The following is a 16,677-nucleotide window of genomic DNA, read 5'->3' as shown; positions in this document are numbered from 1 at the left end:
AAAAAAAATATAGTTGTGATAGAGAAGGTACAGAGAAGGGCAACCAAAATGATAAAGGGGATGGAACAGCTCCCCTATGAGGAAAGAGACAACTGAGGGGGGATATGATAGAGGTCTTTAAGATCATGAGAGGTTTTGAATGAGTGGATGTGAATCAGTTATTAACACTTTTGGAAAATAGAAGATCTAGGGGGCATTCCATGAAGTTAGCAAGTAGTACATTTAAGACTAATTGGAGAAAATTCTTTTTCACTCAACGTACAATAAATCTCTAGAATTTGTTGCCAGAGGATGTGGTTAGTGCAGTTAGTGTAGCTGGGTTCAAAAAAGGTTTGGATAAGTTCTTGGAAGAGAAGTCCATTAATGGCTATTAATCAAGTTTACTTAGGGAATAGCCACAGCTATTAATTGCATCAGTAGCATGGGATCTTCTTAGTGTCTGGGTAATTGCCAGGTTCTTGTGGCCTGCTTAGGCCTCTGTTGGAAAAAGGATGCAGGGCTTGATGGACCCTAGGTCTGACCCAGCATGGTAATTTCTTATGTTCTTATGTTCTTAAGGGTTATTTTTTCTTATATGCAACACCTTGTACTTGTCCACATTAAATTTCATCTGCCATTTGAATGTCCAATCTTCCAGTCTTGCAAGGTCCTCCTGTAATGTATCACAATCCGCTTGTGATTTAACTACTCTGAATAATTTTGTATCATCCACAAATTTTTATAACCTCACTCGTCGTATTCCTTTCCAGATCATTTATATATATTTTTTTATTTATTTATTTATTTATTTTAAAGCACCGGTTCAAGTATAGATCCCTGAGGCACTCCACTGTTTACCCTTTTCCACTGAGAAAATTGACCATTTAATCCTACTTTCTGTTTCCTGTCTTTTAACCAATTTGTAATCCACGAAAGGACATCGCCTCCTATCCCATGAAGTTTTAGTTTTCTTAGAAGCTTCTCATGAGGGACTTTGTCAAATGCCTTCTGAAAATCCAAATACACTACATCTACTGGTTCACCTTTATCCACATGTTTATTAACCCCTTCAAAAAATGAAGCAGATTTGTTAGGCAACACTTCCCTTGGGTAAATAAATGTTGACTGTGTTCCATTAAAACATGTCTTTCTATATGCTCTACGATTTTGATCTTGAGAATAGTTTCCACTATTTTTCCTGACACTGAAGTCAGGCTCACTGGTCTATAGTTGACTTATTCTCAGGTAATAAGAGAGGGTAGGGCCTGCCTTTGGGAGGCGTGGTACCTGGTAGGAGCTCAATAGGGCAATTAAACCTCCAGAGTGGAGGTAGGATGTCAGCATTCTGTTTAGATAATACATCTTGGAAGTCTGTATACGGAGCAGGCAACCCAGTTAGGGTTGTAGAGTTCAACACAGTGACTGCTGGAGACACTTGACGGAGGTAGCGGTGTTGGCACTGGGGTTCCCACTGGATTAGCTGTAGGGATTGCCAGTCAAATTGCAGACCATGCACCTGGAGCCATGGAAGTCTGAGGATTACTGGGTGTGTGAAACACTTCAGGATGTATAGTGAGATCTCTTCTTCATGGAGGGTTCCCACGGAGAGGCGGAAGGCTATAGTGCGATGAGTAATGTGTCCAGGAAGGTGCTCTCCCTGGATGGATGCAATCCAGAGGGGAATGTCCAAAGGCTGGAGCGGGATTTGGAGGAGCAAGACGATATCGTCCAAGATGAAATTGCCACTCGCCCCGGTGTCCACAAGGGCAGTGGTGGAAAAGGCTCATGACTCTCGGGAGAGAGACACAGAGAGTAGTAATTGGGGGCCAGCAACAGTGGTACCCAAGCGTGGGCCCCCCGCCAGGCTCAGGCTCTGCAGTTTCCCGGATGAACTGGATAGGCTTGAAAGAGATGTCTGGAGCCGCCACAGTACAGTCAAAGACCTTCCCTCTTTCGTCAAAGGCGCTCTTCAGGGGACAAGTGCCCGCGGTTGATCTGCATCGGCTCCTCTGTCGATGGAGGAGGCGCCAGTAAGGCCTTCAGCTGAGGACTGGTAGCACGAACTGGGTGTAATGCAGAAGGCCGAGGGGCTTTTACCTCCTGATGTCGCTGATGTAGGCAGTGATTGATCTTGCCAACCAAGGAGATGATATCACCTAGAGATGTGGGAATCTCATGAGCAGCCAGCTCATCCTTGAAGGCAAGAGATAAGCCATTCAGATAGATTGCCCATAGGCAGTCCTCTTTCCATCCCAGTTCTGTGGCTAATGTCCTGAATTCTACCGTGAACTCAGTGAGCGAATATGAGCCTTGATGGAGATGAAGGAGCTGGTGACCCACAACTGCCTGTCAGCCGGGGTCCTGGAAGGTTCGCTTGAACATGGAGATGAAGTGGGAGAAGTGACGGAGGATGTCATCCTAATGTTCCCAAAGTGGGGAAGCCCATGCCAGGGCCCTCCCCTAAAGGTGTGAGAGGATGAAAGTGATCTTGGTATTTTCACTTGGAAACAGTTCAGGCTGTAATGCGAATTGCATTAAACATTGGTTGAGGAAACCTTGACAGAGGCGCAGATCTTCATTGAAGTGGGGTGGAGCAGGAAGGGCCATAGATGCCTGTGAGGGCACTGGTTGGACCCAGCCCTTCGAGTTGGCATTAAGAGACTCCTCAAGTTCAGCCCGTAGTCTCTCCATAGACAGGTTAATGCTTCTATGGTTCACTCTTGTTCTCTGATGTGAGCTGCTAGGCCAGGGATGGCCTGCAAGGCGGGAGACTCTGCCGAGTCCATGGCCTTGGCAACCTGTTGTGCTGGGAGTGGACCCTTGGCCTGGTGCAGGATTGGTATGGCCCTCCGGTCAGACCCAGAGAGTGCCTGTCACCAGGAGGAGGAGCACAGGAGTTGAAGGAGGCTAGCTGGAGCTTCACCAATAGCAACCCGGGGTTCCCTCAGGTTGAGCCCTTGGTTACCCGGGCCGCCTGGTCTTAGTTGGGCTTCGCAGGGTCTCCTAGAGAGAAAGTCAAGGGAGTGACCACCACAAACAAGGGTGCGCAGTCGGTGTTCAGATAAGGAAGTCCAGAGGTCGCAGGAGGCCAGAATAGAGTATCCGAGTGTATAGCGAGAATCAAGGCCAGAGTCCTGGTGCAGAATGGTCAGCCAGGCAGGGTCGGTAACAGAGGGTCAGTCTAGGCATAGTCAGATCATGCAGGAGGTTGAGTTCCAGGTGGTAGATGAGAATAGTCGGTGTTGAAGGCAGAGGTCAGGTCAGGCAGCAATCAGAGAGTAGTCGGTGTTCCAGGTAGAGGTCAGGGCAGGCAGCAAACAAAGAATAGTCAGAGTTCCAGCAGAGGTCAGGTCAGCTGGCAATCAAGGAGTAGTCAAGAATAGGCAAAGGTCAGTACCGTGAGATCAGTCCAAAGGGTACTACCAGGGATGGAGAGACGAAGGAGCAGAAGATGCTAGAACTAGAGACACAGGAGATGCTGGAACAGAGAGACCGGAACAGGCGACACAGGAGCAAGACACTGGAACGCAGGAAGGCAAACTTGCTATCACTAGGTGATCGACCCAATTGCCAAGTCAAGGAAGTGATGTGAGGCACTTCCTATTGTACAGGGATCAATCTGGGTGCACGGCGAAGCTGGGACCCGCCCTTGGCCCTTTAAGAGGCCGGTCAGTCCGCGCGCATGTGCTTAGGGGTGGGGCCGATGCCACGGAGGACACCAAGCCCTGCCGTGAGTCCTGGCTGGAGCTGGGAGGTGAAGCATTGGGGAATGCCACCGCGGAACGCCGTGGCCGAGTGGAGCTGGCAGCAGATGCGAGGGAGGCCGACCCAGTACTGACTGGCGTGGAGGAAAGGTAAGCGGACCCTGGAGCGGGTCGGGCGCGAGCAGGACGCACAACAATTAATGAGTCTTTTGATGTTTTTTTTTCTTTCTCTCTTAATCCATCCCCCTCCCCCCCCTTTTTCTTCATTATGGAATATTGGAATGTATTATAATGTTTATTTCTTTTCAATTGAGGGCTTATTATTATCATTATAATTCACGTTTGTTTGGTTTTAAATTCATGTATATGATTTAAAATCTAATAAAAATAAAGTGGAAAAAAAAGAATATAGAAGAAGAACTTTTACTACCTGCACTTCCACTTGGGTGGTGTATGCAGTCATTTGTCTTTGCCATCTTCTGTAAGTTGGATGGGATAAACAGACAATAAAAATAAGGTTGATAGAATATCATACTTGCATCTCAACTTCTAAACTACAGATTATACATGTGTCATATTCTAAATTATATCAACATGTTTTTTTCAGACTTCTGTTTAACTATTTTCCATCAGATTCTTCTTACATAGTGGGGGAGGGTGTGTGTGTGAGAGTGATATGATCTCATATTTAAATTATTATGAGCAATCCTGGATATTCAAATAGATTCTGTGAAACCTACTTGTCTTAATGAAGAACTAAGTGTAAGCAATATTCTATGATATGAGCATGATATTTTGTGGGGAATTGACTTTGTCTGAATTTTTAAAGGCATTTAAGTCCCTCCATCTTTTTTTCAATTACAAGATGGTGAATGTAGACAGAAGAGGGGTGCCTGTACCTGGAATTCAAACAGGAAAGTGGTAGTGGACTCCCCTTAATGCAGATTCTGTTCAAAATACAGCCGTGTTAGGGGTTCCAAGTTCACAAAAACAAACATAGATAAACAGTGAGTTGCAAGTTAAGTAGATTTAATTTACAGTAAAAAAAATTGTTAAAAAATTCCATTTTATAATGAGGCTAAAATGTTTCTTCAAAGGACAATAATAGAGCTATGATTAAGTTTTTTGAATCACCATAAATAGATTGAATGGATGACTCATTTGTACGAAGTTCCTTTAGCTTTCCATAAGGATAAGGCTGTGGATAGATTTAAAAAAAGTATTTCTGGCACATTTCTTATAAAATTGCTCATCCAATATCTGGATAATCCAGACTGAGTAGAGACATTCCTGGGGCAGAGCTGGAGAGGGGTTTGAACTTATATGCAAACGTTTGGGATTTTAAAAGTACAAATGTAAATTTCCTCAAAAGTTTCCTGTACACAGATTAGCAGTTGTAACTGTATACAGATAGTTTTGCTGGGATAATTTTCAAAGGGACCAGTCTGGAGGATGGATCCCAACGCCTTAGGCCTCAGATTGGGCCCAGGCCTGATGGCAGGGCCTGACCTGGAGGACTAGGTCCAGATACATGGGCCCAGTCCAGATGCAGAACCTGATGCCTGGGCCCAGGTCCAGACCCAATCCCTGGGCCTGGTCCAGAGGCCATGTCCCAATGTCTAGGCCTGGTCTAGGCCAGAGCTCAAGCCCAGGCATGATGTTGGGGCCTGACTCAGAGGCTGGGTCACAACACCTGGGCCTTGGCCTAGGCCAGGGCCTGGGCCTTTACTCGATGGCGGGACCCAGTCTGGAGGCCAGCTCCCAATTCCTGGGCTTCAACCCAATGCCAGGCCTGGCCCAGAGGCCAAGTCTCAATGCCTGGCCCTCAGTCTCAACCAAGGTCCAAGCACAGAGCTGACACTGAGGCTCAGTCTATAGGCTGGGTTCAACACCTGGGCCTTAGCCTAAGCCAGGGTCCAGCCCAGAGGCTGAGTCCCAATGCCTGGGACTTAGCACAGATATGATACTGGGGCATGTTCAGTGGCTGGGTTGGGATGCAGGAACCTGAACCTAGGCCAAGGCCTGAGCCTAGACTTGATGCCAGGAATTGATCTGGAGGCTGGCCAGGACCCGGGCCCATACATGATTCCATGCCCTGAGCTAGAGGCTGGGTCCTGACACCTAGACCTTGGCATAGGCCAAAGCCTGAGTCCAGAAATGATACTGAGGACCAGTCCATAGGCTGGTCCTGATGCCTGGGACCCATCCTAGGCCAGTGCTCAGCCCAGAGCCTGGGTCCCAATGCTGGGGCTTCCGCACAGGGTCGCCAGGGCCTAAAGGCCAGGCCCAGGTATTGGACCTGAGCCTAGGATGAGGCCCAGGTGTCTGTACCAAGCCTTCAGGCCATGGTCTAGAATGAGGCCGAGAGGTTAGGACCCAACCTCTGTGCCAGGCTCCAGCATCAGGCCTGGGCTTGGGCTGAGGCCCGGGCATTGGAACTGGGCCTCTGGGCCTGGGTCCTGGCCTAGGCCAAGGACCAGGCAACAGGACCTAGCCTCTTGCTTAGACCTCAGCATTGGGTCTAGGCTGAAGCATTTGGACTATGCCTCCTAGCCTGGGCTTTGTATTGGGCCTAGTCCAAGGTTGCAATGACCTAACAAGGCCAAGGCTTTGGCCTGTGCCTAGGCTTCATCTGAGGATCTCCCCCAGACTGGGTAAGTGGGAGCTGAGGAGGATTCTAGCCCTGGCATTTTTCCACAGGGGAGATGGTTGGTAGGCAAGGGGGGGTCTCAGAAGGCCCCTTTTCTTTTTTCTTTTTTTAAACTAAAGAATTGAAAAAAAAACATTAAATAGATGGTTGGTTATGTTGCGTAGATTTTTTTGTTTGTTTATGTTTTTTCATTGTTGTACTGCATATAGTCTGGTTTGTGGTTTCTAGTTCTGTTTTTTTCCTGCACATTTCTATTCATACTTTATAGTCTCTTTATTGCATATTTGGAGTGGGTCTGTCTGTGTTCTGGAAATGTAACAAAGCTAAAGGAATCCTACTGGCATGCACTTTCTGTGTAGGGATTTATAGCACCTTAGCTAGTTCTGTTTTCCTAATAGGAAGTGTATTGGCATTTTATGACCTAGTATAATATTTTCAGTGTTGCCTTTTCATAGATAGGGTTGTTTCTGTTTAGCACTTAGTGTTGTTTTGATATGAGAGGTTTACTATATCATAATTCAGTTTATTCATGGCTTTATGAGGGCCAAGCTACACGCAATGTGCTTTACATTACGTCTAATATTATATAGTTCAGATGTCTTTTATGCAGTGTTTTCTGGTTGGCAATACAGCAATGCATATAAATATTATGTACATGTTGTTGTTAAGTGATGTTTTTATCACAGAAGACTATATTTGAATGTCCTTGCAAACTTTCACTTTCTGGATCAGGGAAGTGGTAAATATAAATTTTTGAAATAAATGCATAATTTTTAATTGTGTGAGAAGAGGGCTAGAGGGTAGGATTTGACTGAAGGCTATAATATTAATCTTTGGTACTGTGATGGATTAGTAGTATTCATGATAGTCCCTGAACAAATAATGCACTGGTAGGCAGGATCTAGCTACTTATCAAAATAAAGAAAAGCTAAAATGACTGCCAAATGAGGACAACAATTCCTGGTACCCAATACCTGAGAAAACATGAGCAGGAGGAGGCTGGGCCAGAGTGATTCCGCAGGTTTCTCATAATTAGTGGCCATGTGCTATAAATGAGGGAATTCCCCTAGCAAGAGGGCTAGTCTAGTCGTGGTCCCACCTTGATCCAGATCCAGCAGCAGTCCTGTTACAGAAACCCATGGAAGGAGAGGAGGAAGGTAAAGAGGAGGCAGAAGAGGAGATACCTGCAGATAGAAACCTCACACAGCATTAACTTAGAGTTGGCTGTTTCTCTCTCATTTATTTTACTAAAAGGGAATTTTAAAAGGGAATAAGAGATAGGTGTGGGGGGGGGGGGGGGGAGGGTATCTAATGCTTCCCTGTACTAGGTATTTTGATTTGGAAATATTAAGATATTGAAATCTATGAAAAAAAATCTGCCTTGAATTTAAAGTTACTAAGTTCACTATTGAGCATTGAGAATTAAACTTAATTGGGAAACTGCCTGAATGTCTACAGGAAGTAACTCCCTGAAAACTTTAAGTTCCTGGAAAGGTAATTCCTTGTTTAGAATGGTTAGAAGCTGAGCTGGGAAACTGCTTGAATGTTTGTCTGCAGTAATTAATTCCATGTAAACTTTAACGCAGCTGGTGAAAGTTATTTCTCTGACTAGAGTGGTTAAGATAACTTAAGCCTCATTAGTATCTGCACTGGTAAAAGCTTCAGATATTTGCACTTGCTATCTAGACAGTTGAAATTGAGGTAAACTGGAGGTGTCTGGAGCAGTTAAAGCTTAGAAGAATTAAGCCTTGTAGGCTGAGCCAGAAACCTTTCATAAGAATGTATCTGTAGCTGGCAATGACTTAGAAATCAGGCGATCAAAACTGTCACCAGTTAGAGAGTACTAAAGATTGCTTTATATAGGTTCTGGATACCAAGGTTGAGAGTAAGAAGAAGGGCTCCCTAGGGAAAAGTCTTTATTATAAGCACTAGCTTGAAGATGGAAAATAAATTACCATTAGAAACTAAATAAAGTGGTACTTTGGTTGTGCATTTGGTTGTTGTTTCTAAAACCCTTTGGAAACTTGCTTTATGAAACTATAAGATTTTGGATTAAACTACAGCTTGGCGGACACATTAGTCTTTCTTTTTTTTTTGCTCTTCTTAGGCCTATCTAAGGTGCAGACAATTAGAGTGAGGACTTTTATAAGTACTATTGCTTTAGCTAGGGATGAGGAAATAGGTCAAGTCCCCACTCCATAACACTCCCCCTACTGATAGTCCCCAGCCTAGTGAACTTTAACAACAGCCCCTGTGTTTTAGAAGCAGGCAAAAACAGTGCCACCACCTGGCCAAGAGACAGTGTCGATCGCTGCAACACCACATGCACCCTGATACCCTTGCACTGACCTAATACCCTTGTATACCAGAAACAGACCCCCACCGATCACCCATCTTCCACATTCCCATGGACAATTGCTGGAGCAGGGGGAGAGGCAGGTGGTAGAGTTCCCAGGAGTCTGGCAGGATTGTTAGCTTCCTAGGAATTTTATCACTGACGGTCTGCCACTTCTTTGGGAACCTTGAGACCTTCCTTCCCAGCATTTCAAATCACTAAAATGGCCAGTCTCCAAGTGGGAACCCTCCTCCTTGTCCTCCTCAGTGATTTGACCTTGCTATGCCTTTGGGGAGGGGGCATCACCTCAGACAGCAGTTTGCCATGAACCACTCCTGCCTAGGTATATACATTTTTCTTTTTTTATTATATGTCATATGATATATTTTTTTCAATTTCCAAATTGAGTTGTGTTGTATCTTTATTTGTGGTATAAAGAATCTGCAACATTTCTTGATGTGTGTATTACCTCTCCCCATCGCTCAGGCCAACTGTCCAGCACCTGACAGTCTCTCTGCTCGCTCTCTCTCTCTCTCTCTCTCTCTTGACCTGGCTCTCTCCTCACAACTCTCACTTCAAACTTGCTTCTGTCTGTGATCGAGGGATTATCCTTGACCCAGAGCTATCTTTCATGTTTTACTGCTCAAATGTCTGTGAAACTACATTGTATGATTTAAGCAATATTGTCTGTGTTCAGCAGTAACCTGATTCTATGTCTATTGAGTTCATCTGTCAAGCTTTTATTTCTTCACTTCTTGTTATTGTAACTGCCTTTTCTATGGCCTCAAGTCAAAAATGTATCTTCTTGAGTATGTCTAAGTGACAGGCTCCTCTGTCTGGTAAGGTGAAATGCAGTTTCTTATCAACAACTGAGTGTTAAATCATAACAGCTTGCACTTTTATTTAAACAAAATAACATAAAATAAAGGGTTCCTAACATAAAAGTCCAGCTTTCAATAGGAGCTTGCTAGCCTTCCCTCTGTCATGAAACCCCCTTATCTACAGAGTTCCGGGACATGTCTCATGCGGGAAACCCATACTCACAGTTCCAAAATTCATGGAAACTGACTGGGAGTTCACAGCTCTCTGGTACTCAGTCTTCATGACCCCTGACCTTTCACAGACTAAGCTGGTACAGTTTCCTTAGCTCTGTTCCCAGTCTCCTTTAGTGTTTTGCTTCCTCCTGCAGTTGTATCTCCTTCCAACAACTTCCTCACCCAGGAATCCAGGCAGTGGATTTCTCCCCACATAGTCTATTAGCTGACTTTTTCATCTGCTTTTAATTACCAATGTTTTTGAGCTGACCTTAGCCTGCAAGGGCTTTGGTCCCGCCCTCATTCCCAGAGCCCCACCCCTAGGGATCCAACATAGCACAGCAAAATAATACATGGAAATTTGACTAGTGCATATCTCCTCCCTGGGGCCATTTCAAGCCATAACCTATTTGACTTCCTGCCATCTCATCTTTGTTAGTGGAGGGATGACTGGGCCAAGGAAACGTCTTACCCATAGGTACCCTTAAGCATATGAGTCGGGCAGTCTCCTCCAAGGATAAGGGATTAAAGGTGTTCCCCTTTCAAGATGCAAAGCAGTGAAAGGAGCTCAGATCTGCCCCATGCCTTTAAGAAGGTGGGTCTTGATGGGATGCTGCCACTTTGGTTAAGTGGTACTTGGGAAAAAGGGTCCTAGGAATAGATGAAGGGGTGGCTCTTTCACCACAGCACACTTAGGAAGGTCATTGCTCTTCATTTATGAGAAATTTGAGCCTGACTGGCCCTGTTACTCTCTACAACTCATCTGCTTTTGTTTACTTTATATTTCTTTTTATTAATTCCAAATTGTTTACAATGACGTTAATCTTAACAAAAGAGCAATATAGGTATCCAAGAAACAAATAAACCAGGTTATATTGACAAAGCAAAAGTACAAATTAGCAAGATCTCAAAATTTAGACCACAAAGGGGAAGAGTAATAACATTAAAATGCATCATTTATGAGGAAGAGAGAGGGCAGCGACTCGTGAGGTCAGGAGGAATCCAGGACTTAAAATTGCTTTGCCTTACCATTTTTCTTGAACTGTTGGAGTCCAGTACATATCTGAGGGTGAGGAGAGCCCCCGCCCCAGGCATCCGTCTGTCACGCCGCTGATGTCAGCAAGGGGAGGGCCCAGTAAGTTTAAAACCAGACCCCCCTGCAGCGCGCAGATGATGCCGGCGTGCTGCCGAAGCCATGCACACCAAAGGGGTGCGCGGCTTTGTCCGGATGCTGCTTGTTTTTCTTGATTTTCTATTCTAACTGGAGAACAGACATATCTGTTGAAGATATGTAATTGCATTAAAATTACTTTTAATCCCTCTCTCTTCCTCCAATTGGATATCCTAGATATAAGAAAAGAGGGTGTGTTAGGGAGAAACTTTAAAACTTTGTTACCGCTTTAATTATGCCCCATACAAAGTGAAAGGGCAAGCTAAGACCGGAGACCCCAACTGCCTCTGCGGTTGCCCTTTCTCAGCCTTTGATTAAAGGTTTTCTCTCATCACTGAATGTCATAACACCGGGAGAAGTCTCCATGGATGATGTTGGCCCGGAGCAGGTCATGACACCACAGGAGCATCACATCTCTTTATGCCCCAGTGCACCTATGACACCAGATCTGCCTAAACCCACACTTAACCCGAATTCAGAGGAGGTAGTATCCACGGAAGGCGTAGATATACTGCCTCCTATCGGGGATGAAAGCGGGGAATCTGTGGTGGGTACACAAGTAGGAAGAACCGGAGATGTCCTGCTGGAATTGGTGGTGGAAAAAAGCAGAGGGAGAATCCTGACTTCGGAGCCTCTGACCTCAACACCTCTAGGTGGAAATGGTAGGGCAGCAGTCCCAGTTAAGGGGCAAGAATGCTGCTTGCAAACTGGTAAATTTACCCCTAAGAAACTGAGCTCTGGGTTAGATGTTATACAGTCAGTTACCTTAGAAAATATATGGATAGTACTAATGGATTTAAAAGTATCCATGAATAATTTGGAAACTAAAATGTCTGAGATACAATCGCAAGTTAAAACAACTGATGAAGTGGCAAATAAACATTCAGAAAAACTTGAAAATTTGGAAAAACAGCTTACTCAAGCTCAAAAAATTCAAACAGGAATAATAAAGGGAGAAATACCTAATGCTAGAAGAATTGAGATAATTGAGAACAATTTAAGATATAAGAATATCAGGATCTTGAATTTTCCAAGTGTAAAATTTATTTCTCCAATGGAACAATTTAAAAGATTTCTAGGGGAAAATGTACAACTATCCCAGGAAAAAATGCCAATTGTTGAAAAAATCTTTTACATAGTAACTAAAGAGAAGGAAAAAGATGATTTAGATCACTCTCAGCAATTAAGTAATATTACAGATTTCCTAGAAAAATCGATGGAAGATCAGATTGAGTCAAGAGGAACATTGTGTGTAAGATTTCAGAGAATGGAGGATAGAGATCTCGTATTGTGGTTATTTCTCAGAAATCGAGAAAAACTCTATCTTGCACAAAAAATGTGGATGTACCCGGACATTACTAGGCCAACCCAAATGAGAAGAAGAAATTTCCTACAGATAAGCCTGGAGGTCAAGAACCTGGGGGCTCAGATGGTTGCATATTTTCCTTGTAAATGTATTGTAAAATATAAGAACGAAAGATTTGTGTTCCTAGAACCTTTAGAGCTCAGAAAATTCTTGGACGCTAGAGTTTCTAGTTAAATTTATAGTTTAGTCTTAGGTAATTAGAGAAATAATGCATTCAGTCTCACCTGTAACCTGAAAAACCTTTTTCCTCTTTAAGATGTGCTCCTTTAGTATGGTATAAATCTAGGATATCCAGATACTTTATAACTGGTCATGCATGGTTTATATATACATGTTTGCCTGTTATGAATTAGTTTTGAATTATGATGATAAACTATGCTAATGTAAAAGACCATTTCATGGACAAGTGGTAATTACTGTCTATATAATTGTTAAATGTGCATAAATATAAAATAAAAAAAAATACATCATTTACACACAAATCATATATCATACCTGACTACTGGAACAATCCTGAGGATTTAAATCACAAACCTGTGCACTATAATAACTAATAAAAATAAAAATATAACATGTCATCTCTGATGGAAAACAGCAAAACCCTCCAGCAAAGGGGACAACAAGAGGTTGATATGTGAGATACCCTCCTTGGCAAAAGAGAAAATTCAAGCATTAATTAACTAAAAATAAATAAGAGAAAAAGGCATGAAAATAAAGAAAGGAGAAAAAAGAGGGAGGGGAAGAAGGAAAAGAAAGGAGAAAGGGGAGGATGCCAAGGAAAAGGAAGGGGGAAACAAAAAGAGAGAGGGAAAAAAGGGGATGGAACAAGAGGAAAGGAAAGAGGGAAAAGAAGGAAAAGGAGTGATGGAGAAAAATGGAGTAAGGGGACAAGGGTAAAGGAACAGTCAGGAAGGAGTAAAAAGGAAAGAAAATAGAGACATGGGGAGGGGAGGGGAGTGGAAAGAGGGAAAATGAAAAAGAAGAGGAAAGGGGGAGGAAAAGACTAAAAATATAAAATATAAATATATGCAGATGTGTCTGATACCTGTCAATGAAGTACTACCCACAAAACAAGAAGGGGGGCGATCTATAAAAGCTGTAATGGAGTCAACAAAAGAGATAGATGCCGAATGTCCTTTAAAAGCGTTTATTGTAGTGGAGGCCGAGTTTCACCACTCCTCAAGTGGCTGCCTCAGGGGCTGACTTGTTCAAGATCTGAACATACATATATTGTTCTATTTGAAGGTGAAACAGCACCAGTCAATGTCTGTCGTTTTGTAATTATTCAGATATATAGTTTCCATACTTGTTGACAAGCGTGGAGACTATATATCCGAATAGTTACAAAATGACATGCATTGGCTGTTGCTGTTTCACCTTCAAACAGAGCTGTTCTGTCCCCAGCAGTGGGTACATGTTTGTATTTGTATATACATTGCAGTTTATACATTGCAGTTTAACTGTGTCTAGTGCAGTCCTTCCTTCCGAGGACTCTTAATATTGAAACACTTTTTGTAACCCATGATAAAAGTCTGTGAGCCCTGCCTTTAAGAGGAGCTTTGCCCTTAAGAGAAGCTCCCTCCCTCCTTTACTTTCTCTCACTATCGGAAGAGCTCAAATGCCCCTCAATCTAACTTGAGTCTTCCTAAGTGCCCTATTGGCTCAAGGGACTGCCCTTCATGCTCCCCCTGTGTCACATGGGTCCTAGGCTCACTGCCATTGGACCTTGCCGCCTGTCCCCAGCTTGTGGAGGCGTTTTCTGTAACAGCTCTCTAGGAGAGTTTCAGTGTTGCCAATGCGGGCTTCAAAGCCAGCAGCACTTTGTAAAGCCCTGTGAAATGATTGGCTTTTTTACATTCTTCTTATCGCTTTATTCTAAAGATTAAATCAGCCTCAGAATCCTCTCACCCTGCAACCCAGAAACTCCTTTCTCCCCTCTCCTACCTATCTCCAGCTACAAAGATCTTTGCCTGGGGCTACACATTTGAGATACAACAATTGTAAGTAGAATCTACTTGTACAATAAATAATTTCAAATTTAAAGGATCTTTGTCTTGAGGACTGATTTGAAAGAAAAGTCAGCTGTCTGGATGAGAAAACACGTATGTTTTTATTGAACCAGAATAAGAACAATATATATATGTTCAGATCTTGAACAAGTCAGCCCCTGAGGCAACCACTTGAGGAGTGGCGAAATTTGGCCTGAGTCGGAGACTTTTTGCATCTTCACTACAATAAACGTTTTTAAAGGACATTCGGCATCTATCCCTTTTGTTGATTCCTATGAAGTACTACCTCCTGTCTTACAATGAAAAGGGCAACTTCATCAACTGTGGTAAGAAGAATCACATTTAGAAACAGGAAAGATGCAAAAAGGTGGACTTCTACTGCATTATACACATCATATCTATAGCACCCAAAGAGGCACAGCAAATCACAAGTTCAACCCTTAACAAAATGGACTGAATTTACTTGTGAAAACCCTACCTGTCTTTGAAGAGGAAGAATCAGAACAGCAATGTGATCTGACTTGCCAAAAGCAGGACACCACACTGAAACAAGAGAAGCTTGGTAGGCAACACCAGTCCTGGAGGTTTTCATAATCTCCACAATGAATATGAAGGAGATGTATTTGCAAGTGCTGCCTCCACTGCATGCAGATAGAGCTCATGCATATTCATTGTGGGAATCCTGAAAACCAGACCTGTCTGAGGCACTTCAGGATCAGAGATGTGTAAATACTCACAAACGGGGTGAGGCTACCACCAGAAACGATGCCAAACAAAACCTCTGTAAGAAGCTTTTTTCAGAAAAACAATTGAGAAATGATAAAGAGGCTTGCCTATATGAACACTAGAAAATGAAAGTAAAAAAACAGCCATGGCAACTCTATCAATAAAATTACACTAAAACTACACTGCTACATAAACACGTCTTAAACTGAAGCCCTTAAATAATGAACTCCAAGAGGTCCAGATTCAGACATAGTCCGGCTAGCAAAGTTAGCCAGATAAACTTATCTGGCTAACTTTGCAAGTATATTCAGTAGTGGAACTGCCCTATTGAATATAGCCGGTTATCTTAAAGTTAGCCGGCTAACTATTGCTGGCTAACTTTAAGACAACTCTTGGGCCCGACCAGACTTAGCCAGATAAGTGATCCAGCTAACTCTGAATATCGAAGTTAGCTGTTAACATAGCTGGCTAATTCAACTCCAGCCAGTTACACCCCGGGAATGCCCTTAAGTTAGCCAGCTAAATTCTAGCTGGCTATCCTTAGTCAGCTAGAATTTAGCTGGATAAGTGCCCAAATAATCATTTAGCCGGCTAACTTCTGATGGATCTTTTTACTTGCACTCAGGGGCACATAGAAAGAGAGATGCACCCGTTCTGCACACAGTTCTCAGGGACAGTAACATTTAGACAGGCATGTGGGCACACATGGGCATGCGTTTGCCAGCTCGCATCCAGAGATGCATCCATTTTATAACATCCATGCAAATACGCACTCATGTTAGAAAATAGCCTGGACGCACGGACACGTACTTGCAATTTTAAATGGATGTGCGCATGTGTGTGCAAATGCTGCTTCTACTGCATAAGTGGGGGAGTTTTATAAGGGATGAGCGCCGATGCCATAGATAGTTTTCCCAGTTCATTCCTAATTCACCCAGTTTAGGGATTGGATTTCCAACCTCTCCCCCCCCCCCCACAAATTTAATAGCCACTCTTCCCTTCTGTTATCCCGACCCTTAAAACCCTGTTGACTAGCCTAGATTTTTTTGTTTTAAAACTTATACGCCATCCATAGCAGAAGTAAATTTACATGGCAAGGGGACCCTGGTACGCACAAGGACACGTATTTACGTACAAATTTCTTGGCCAGACCCCGACACGCCCATGCCACACCCAGACTACGCCCACACTGTACTCCTTTTTAGAAACGTTTCACTTGTGCGCACAGTGGGAGGTATGCATTTCCATGGGAAGCTTTTAAAATTCAATCAGCGTGCATCGGCCCAACTTGTGCGCATATCTCCAGGTTTTGGCGTGTGCAGGGCTTTTAAAATTCACCTATCAGTCTTTCATATATAGCACTTCACATTCTGAGTTCCAGGGCTCCCTGTGTGTGTGTGTGTATGGGGGGGAATAATAGTTTTAAGGCTCTTTTGCATTATTCTCAGTACCAGACCCTTTTTCTTCACAGTAACTGCACTAATAATAATCACAGTTTCTTCACATCCAAAAAGTACATTAAAAGCCAATGTGGTTTCCAAGGTGATAGTTGATTAGATGTGCATTTGTTTAAAACGAATGGCCTATCCGTTAAAAATATACCATATTTGAGGCTGATGACGTCAGCGGAGTGAGTGGTAGCCTGATCCACAGCTCCCAACTGAGCCGGTGGGAATCATCCGAATCCGTGGCCATCCAGTGCT

This window comes from Rhinatrema bivittatum, chromosome 6 (genome assembly GCF_901001135.1).
Source record: "Rhinatrema bivittatum chromosome 6, aRhiBiv1.1, whole genome shotgun sequence".
Classification (NCBI taxonomy): Eukaryota; Metazoa; Chordata; class Amphibia; order Gymnophiona; family Rhinatrematidae; genus Rhinatrema; species Rhinatrema bivittatum.
Note: the sequence above shows the minus strand (reverse complement) of the source record.